Source organism: Octodon degus, unplaced genomic scaffold (genome assembly GCF_000260255.1).
Source record: "Octodon degus isolate 3935 unplaced genomic scaffold, OctDeg1.0 scaffold00445, whole genome shotgun sequence".
Lineage (NCBI taxonomy): Eukaryota > Metazoa > Chordata > Mammalia > Rodentia > Octodontidae > Octodon > Octodon degus.
This window is the reverse complement of record NW_004525021.1, coordinates 99,233-105,663: the sequence shown is the minus strand read 5'-3', so window position 1 is coordinate 105,663 and position 6,431 is coordinate 99,233. Positions and strand designations below refer to the sequence as shown.

At 45.0% G+C, this 6,431-nt stretch overlaps 1 pseudogene; it reads right to left on the bottom strand.

Moving 5' to 3' along the window:
- Nucleotides 1-4,058: 4,058 nt before the first annotated feature.
- On the bottom strand, nucleotides 4,059-5,839 carry LOC101588618 (annotated as a pseudogene).
- Between the last annotated feature and the right edge of the window lie 592 nt (nucleotides 5,840-6,431).

The following is a 6,431-nucleotide window of genomic DNA, read 5'->3' as shown; positions in this document are numbered from 1 at the left end:
TCTGCCTTAAGGCAGCTGCAGGAACCAGAGGCACAGAAACATCTTAGGCTGAAAACTCCCCACAGTTCCAGCAACGGTGGAGACACGTAGATAGACCAGCCCCAAAAGCATGGCAGATGCCACCTCAAGGAAGCCCCTCCTCAACCTAGCAAAAGTAAGGACAGAAACAGCCTTCTTGATTCTGGTTTGACAGAAAGCTCAGAATTCCCTTCTAGCACCTGGATCTCTAGAGCAGCAGTGAGGACAGAAAACCCAGCCATGTGAGGGAGGCCCTGCTCATGGCCGATTTGTCCTGGTCCATCTCCCATGCTCAGTCCCAGTCAGTGTTCTGACCAATGAACAAGGATGTGAGGCCCAGTACTCAGTCCCTGGGGACACAGTGGGGTGTGGGAGAAAACAAAAGCCTGGAGCCAAGATGGGAGAAGGGTGGTGCCAGGCATGTGTGAATGGTGCAGTGGACAGAGGGCACAGGGCGATCCCAAGGCTCTACTGCTGTCTACCAGCTGATTGGAGGTGTTATCAAGGCCTAAGTGGCTCCTCCTTACCCCACCCCAGAGCCCTACCTGATCCAGATCCCAGTTCCAGAGAAAGCATTTTTCACTCCTTCACAGAGGACCAGGTTTGAGAGGGAGCAGAGCTTTCTCCTGATGATCAACTTGTTATCAGTACCTTGGGTATCCTTGTGTATGTTCACCTCCTACACAGAGGATGAACTGACAGTGGGTGGAAAAGAGTGGACAAGAACTCAGAGGCTGGCAACATTTCCACACATGTGTAGCCCCAGGACTGTGCCTATAGTAGGGGGGCCCTTGAAAGGTTGAGGTGCTGCCCTGGGTTCACACAGCCAGGCTTGCCTGGTTCCCACTGCTGTTAATCCCAGATGCAGGGGACAGAGTTATACCACCTGAAGGCTGGTATTGCCCTGACCAATTGTCTGTGAGCAGGGATGGTCCAGGAGGCCTCGGTGTGTCCTCACTATTTCTACCACGGGTTTCCCTTCCTGTGGGCCCCGTGGCCTCATGCAAAACCAGCAGGGCTCAAGAGGCAGGGAGAGGAGCAGCCATTTCCCCAAGAGCATTTCCTGTGCTATGTGGCACATAGGGTAGCACACGCACAGCACCTAAGGTCTCAAACCTGGGGTCAAGTGTGATTCAGCAAGCACAGCTTATCCAGACAAGGTAATGAGCCTTGTCCCCACCTGTGGGAGTTGATGGTACCTCAGATGGAGGCAGAAGTAGGCACTCAACTCTGGAGTCCGAATGGGGCCCTGCAGCAAAATCCTTTCCTAGGGACCTGGATGCCTGTATTGGTACCCAGAGTGAAGCCAGTCATGCGAGGTGCCAGTGTTGGAAGGATGGTCTGGGCCCTCTGGCACAAAGTAGCCTAGTTCACAGTGGGGACCATGACCATAGGAGTACCTATATCTGGGTGCTTCTGGGTCCTAAAGTGTGTTCTGAAATATAGAGGTGCTGGATACTGCCCCATGGCTTCTGACAACAGTAGTTTCATAAGCTGGCTAGGCTGGATGGATCAGGTAAAACAAGGAAATAGCATGCTCCTCTGTTCTCCTGATTCTCAGTCTCCACAAGGGGCGATGATGCCTGCAGTGCAGACATCCAGAGGTACGTCAGATCTCCTAGAGAGGCAGCTCACAGAGAAAGCTCATCACTGTGTGTGTGTGTGTGTGTGTGTGTGTTTGTGTGTGTGTGTGTGTGTTTAGGTTGTACAGTGAGATCTACCAGTCTTCCCACAGGACCTCACATAGCTCTGAGTTCTTATTTCACTCCAACAGAGACCCCTTCTTCCACTGACTGCTACTCCAGCCTGTACATGGCACACAGAATCTTCCCAAGAACTCACTTTTTAGTCTCTTAGTGTGATCTGTTGTACCCAGGCAGAATGAGGAAAAGATAGACAAAAAGCCAAGAGCTGGCTTAGATGGTAGCCAGAGGGTCTGGTAGGCAAAATGACTCCCCAGTAAACAGTCAGGGTCTTTATTTATACCTTACAAAGTTGAAAAACACAAGGTTGCATAGTGGCTAATAGTCTGCATTGTCCACGTAGGATGTTTTTTTCCCAGACTGAGGTAACTTGTTTGCATTAGGCAGTGAGGCCTTATCCTGCCTCTCACACAGGCTTAATTCCAGCTTCAGCATCTCCATTCCCAAAATTCACCAAATTTCACAAGGACCCCAGCATCCTCAATCAGAGACCTCTCAGAGCTCTTACTGACAAAATAGAGATATATATGGAGACCTCGCTCTGTCAGTAACAGACGCATAGACAGGCCCAACAGAAACTTCTCGGTTGGCACAAAGACCTTCCACTCCCCAGAGATCTCTCACTGCCTTTAGAGACCTTCAGTCAGCTCTGAGACCACTCCCCAGAGACCTTGCACAGATTCTTCAGGCAACTCTACTGTTAGTGCTGAAAGTTCAGAGAGAACCCTCAGATTCATCACAGACTTTCCACTATATTTTATGAGTCCCTCCACACACACCACACTGATATGGTTTCTTCAGAGTCCCTAACTCTGAGCCCTGTGCAGACTGCACACATGACTCTGGCAGGGACATCATAGTACTCCATAGAGTTCAAATACAGTGAGTCTTTCCATTCATTCATTCACCCACTCAGTATATGCAAAATGCTTACACCAAAACATAAAATAGAATACATGAGTTATGTCTTAACTTTTACAGCCCTGCAGGGAGGTTTCTAACAGATAAAATCAAGAGAGAGGAAATAATGTGTCTGGGATCACAAAGGTCATTAATGGCAGCTGAAGCACTCTGCCCAAGCAGCCACACCCTGTCTCCTGTGCCAAGGACCTCCTGCTCTCCTCTACTGTTTCTCTTTATGATCTCATGAATAAGTCAATACTTCCCATCATCTGTATTCCTTCACAGGTCATGTATATAACAGGGTCACTTTGGATCCAATGTAGTGTGACTAAGGAGACAAATGAAAAACAACAACAAAAAGAAAACTAACAACAAAACAGAGAAAGTAAACTAAACTAAAAAAAAAACCACTCTGTGGGCAAATAATTATTTAACTACAATTTTTCCTGAAATTTTCCAGTGAGTTGAGGACCGAAGGCAACAATGGAAACTAAAACTGCATGTGTACTGGCTCTGCTAGACACAAGCCCTGTGATCTTCAGCAAGTTATTTGGTGTCTGTGACCCTTAGTCTCATCTACAATGCTGAACTTGTAAGGTGAGCAATGAATCTATAAGTGAATAGTATCATGTGCCTCCCAGGACTGTTGTGAAAATCACACAAAATAATGCATGTGTAAGTGCCCAACAAAGGTATAGGTGATACCATATTATTCAAATAATGTTCATTTTAGGGTTTTGCAGAATTGGATTTTTTAAAGTCAAAGAACAAAAATAAAATGCAGAAAAAAAGAGAATATTTAAATTCAGGGCTTGTTTTCATACATTAAATCAAAGCCACAAAATGGACCTCAAAGGCCTCCTCTCAGAGAAAAGTTACATCACCAAGATGGCTGGTTGTCTTTTCCATTTGCTTTGCTGAACCCTGATGGTGGTCCTCTCAGACTGAGACCAGCAAGTATGAGGGAGAGGAGGCTGAGAGGAAGGAGCTCACTGAACACTAGCACCAAGGAGTTCTGGGAAATCTTTTATGTTTCTCAGATAGTGCTTTTCAGTGAGGTTCCCTGCGCCAGGCACTGGGTCAGAGATGGCTCAGGCTGCTTCCTGATGCCATCTTCTGTAGGCTGGTTGCAGCCACGAGCCCAGCTAGCAAGAAAAAACAAAATCACCTACCAATATCAATGTCTTGTTCAGACCAAGGATAGTGCCATGTGCTTTCTTTCACAAGGAGATTAAAATGAATCAACACAACTATGCTGTGTCATTTCATTCTGTAAAATAAAATTCTTGTCACAGATGAGACACCTCAACTTTCAGACTATGATATAAATATATCTTTATAATTCTGTAACAAAAAAGTTTGAAAAAATGTATTGTATTTTGGTTGTGTCATAACTTATTTCTTGCTTAGATATAATAAAACAAATTAATATACCTACCACATTTCTACCTTCTTTTTTACTTCTTCTTTTGTTACAGACTCATTTAAGTTTGCCAGGGCTTTGGCTGCCAGTATTCTCCCTGCTTCTATACTTGGTTCAGACTGAAAATTGGTGTGTAGCACTGCTTCAGAGAGATCTTTGCTGTCCTGTATATCAGGTCCAATCAGCACATGTGCCTTTGACTGGAGTCACAGTCCAGAAGTGTGCAGTGAATCCAGCCCTCTTCCTTGCCAGAGTCTAGGTTTCAGCCACCATGAGGTTCACACTGACAGTGGGCCACTTGCTGGTGCGAGGAATATGGGTTCTCGGATACATTTGTAATGGTGGGTGTAATGGGATTCCCTGAGGTTGTGTGAGCATAAAACACCCACAGAGAAGGTTCGACTTAATTGTATTTTCTTCACAATGTCCTTCCTTTGGCAAAAGGGTGATGCATCTTTGTGTACTGCTAAGTCACCATACTTAAGCTGGTTCCAAAAAGAAAATGTACTGCAAACCAACATTTCCTTACTGAGATCCAGAGCTGGACATAGTGGGTTGTATCAGTGGCTGCTGGGCTTCTGCTGATGGACCTTGTGTCCCAGAAGTCCTGGACAGTCCATGGAGTCCACCTTGCTCAAAGAGAGCCTCTGCTCTCTTCAAGTCCAAGTCACTGTAGCTCAGTTACCTCTTCAGACGATTCAGGGGCTGAAGGCATTCAACACTTCCAAAGAGGGTCAAACTCTTGATCGTTGGAAAGAATCACATCTTGATTCTCAACAGCTGTAGCCACTTCAGTAGAATTAAATGGGTCAGCTATGTGAGTATTGTGCCTCAGTAACTCTTTATCCAGGCACATTCTGACATCTCAGACACCCTCTTTTCAATTTCAGCAGAGTCCAGACCCTTCTCATCCATCCTTTACCACAACTGCCTATTCTCAGCCAAGTGCAATAGCAATTTGTAAACTAGGTGAATGATTTTTGGCATGTATGTTAGAAGTTATGCCTCAAAATCATGAGGTAGATGGCACTGGTGAATTATGTATTTGGCCAAAGTGACAGCATGTGCTTTTGGGTCACAGCAAGAGAAGGTATTGTGGAGAGGATTTACAAACAGTAAATTCCCGTACACAGAGCAGCTGCCCTCCGGTTTGTATGGAATGGGGTCACTTTGCCTGCAGACATATAATTGCTTGTGGTGCAGTCATTCTTGGTGCAAACACTAAGTAACACACTGTTAGATCACCTGTTTGGCCAAGCCCTGCATGACAGTGAATGGCTACTTTTCCTTCCTGTAAGGTAAATGTCATTACTTTCACCATATCTAAGATGGCAGTGACAGATGCTACACCATAATCCTTCCAGCTGAAATCATAGAAATAAATGCCAGCCTCTATTAATACTTCAGGAAGGTACATGAAGCCACTTTCTTGCTTCAGAGAGTTACCACAGCTAGTATGTTCATCAGGTTGCCTCAGATTGACGATTGTTTTTATGCCACTAGTCAATTATGTGGTAATTCTGGAGGAGATTGGAGGACAGGTGAGCCATTGCCAGGATACTGTGAGTGACCCAAGATGAGTTAAGCCCCTTAATGGCTTGTTCTTGCTCGCTCCAGTGGGTTGGGTTCTCATACTTGCATGCTCTACCACCTCACGCCATGGAACATGCCGTGTATCAGGGATGATATGCTGTAAATTTTCTCCGACTTTTGTGTACTTTGGTGTTGGGCTTCCTGGATTGCTTTCTAACAGTTTCCTCTCACTCAGGGCAGCCAGCACTGGCAAATCCATCTCGCTGCCTATGATGTGTGAGGTCCAGGGACACAGAGTGGAGCAGCCTGAGACTTCCAGGGACTGCTGCACCCAGGCCCAGTGGGGCCCTGCCTGCTCACATTGCACCCTGTCCCAGGGTCCTGGCCTTGCTCACAGGATTGTAAAGCTCCTGCTCTGGGCTCTCACAAGGACCTCCAACTCGTGGACACGTAACACACAGCTGGCCGGAATGACTTGTAATTAAACATCTTTTTTATTCTTCTCTTACCTTTTTGAAATTTATTTTAAAGAGAATCTAGTTAAATAAGAGAAATAATTTTGTTGTGGAGGGAAACAGAAATAGCAGACAATAGCAGAATGAAAATATTTGTAAATTTGAAAAGGTAGCATGGAAAGAACCTCTTATTAAGTTTGTGTAATGAATAAAACTGAGCATGGGATTTCACAATCAAGGCAAAGTAAAAACTTAACTTATAAAATTGAACTGTTTAATTCATACCACCAGAAAGATATCATATATCTCTCAACTCATATTTATTTTTCCTTATACATCAATATCTAGGTTGCAAAAAAGGCAAAATCATTAAGAAAATCATAACAGAATTTATTT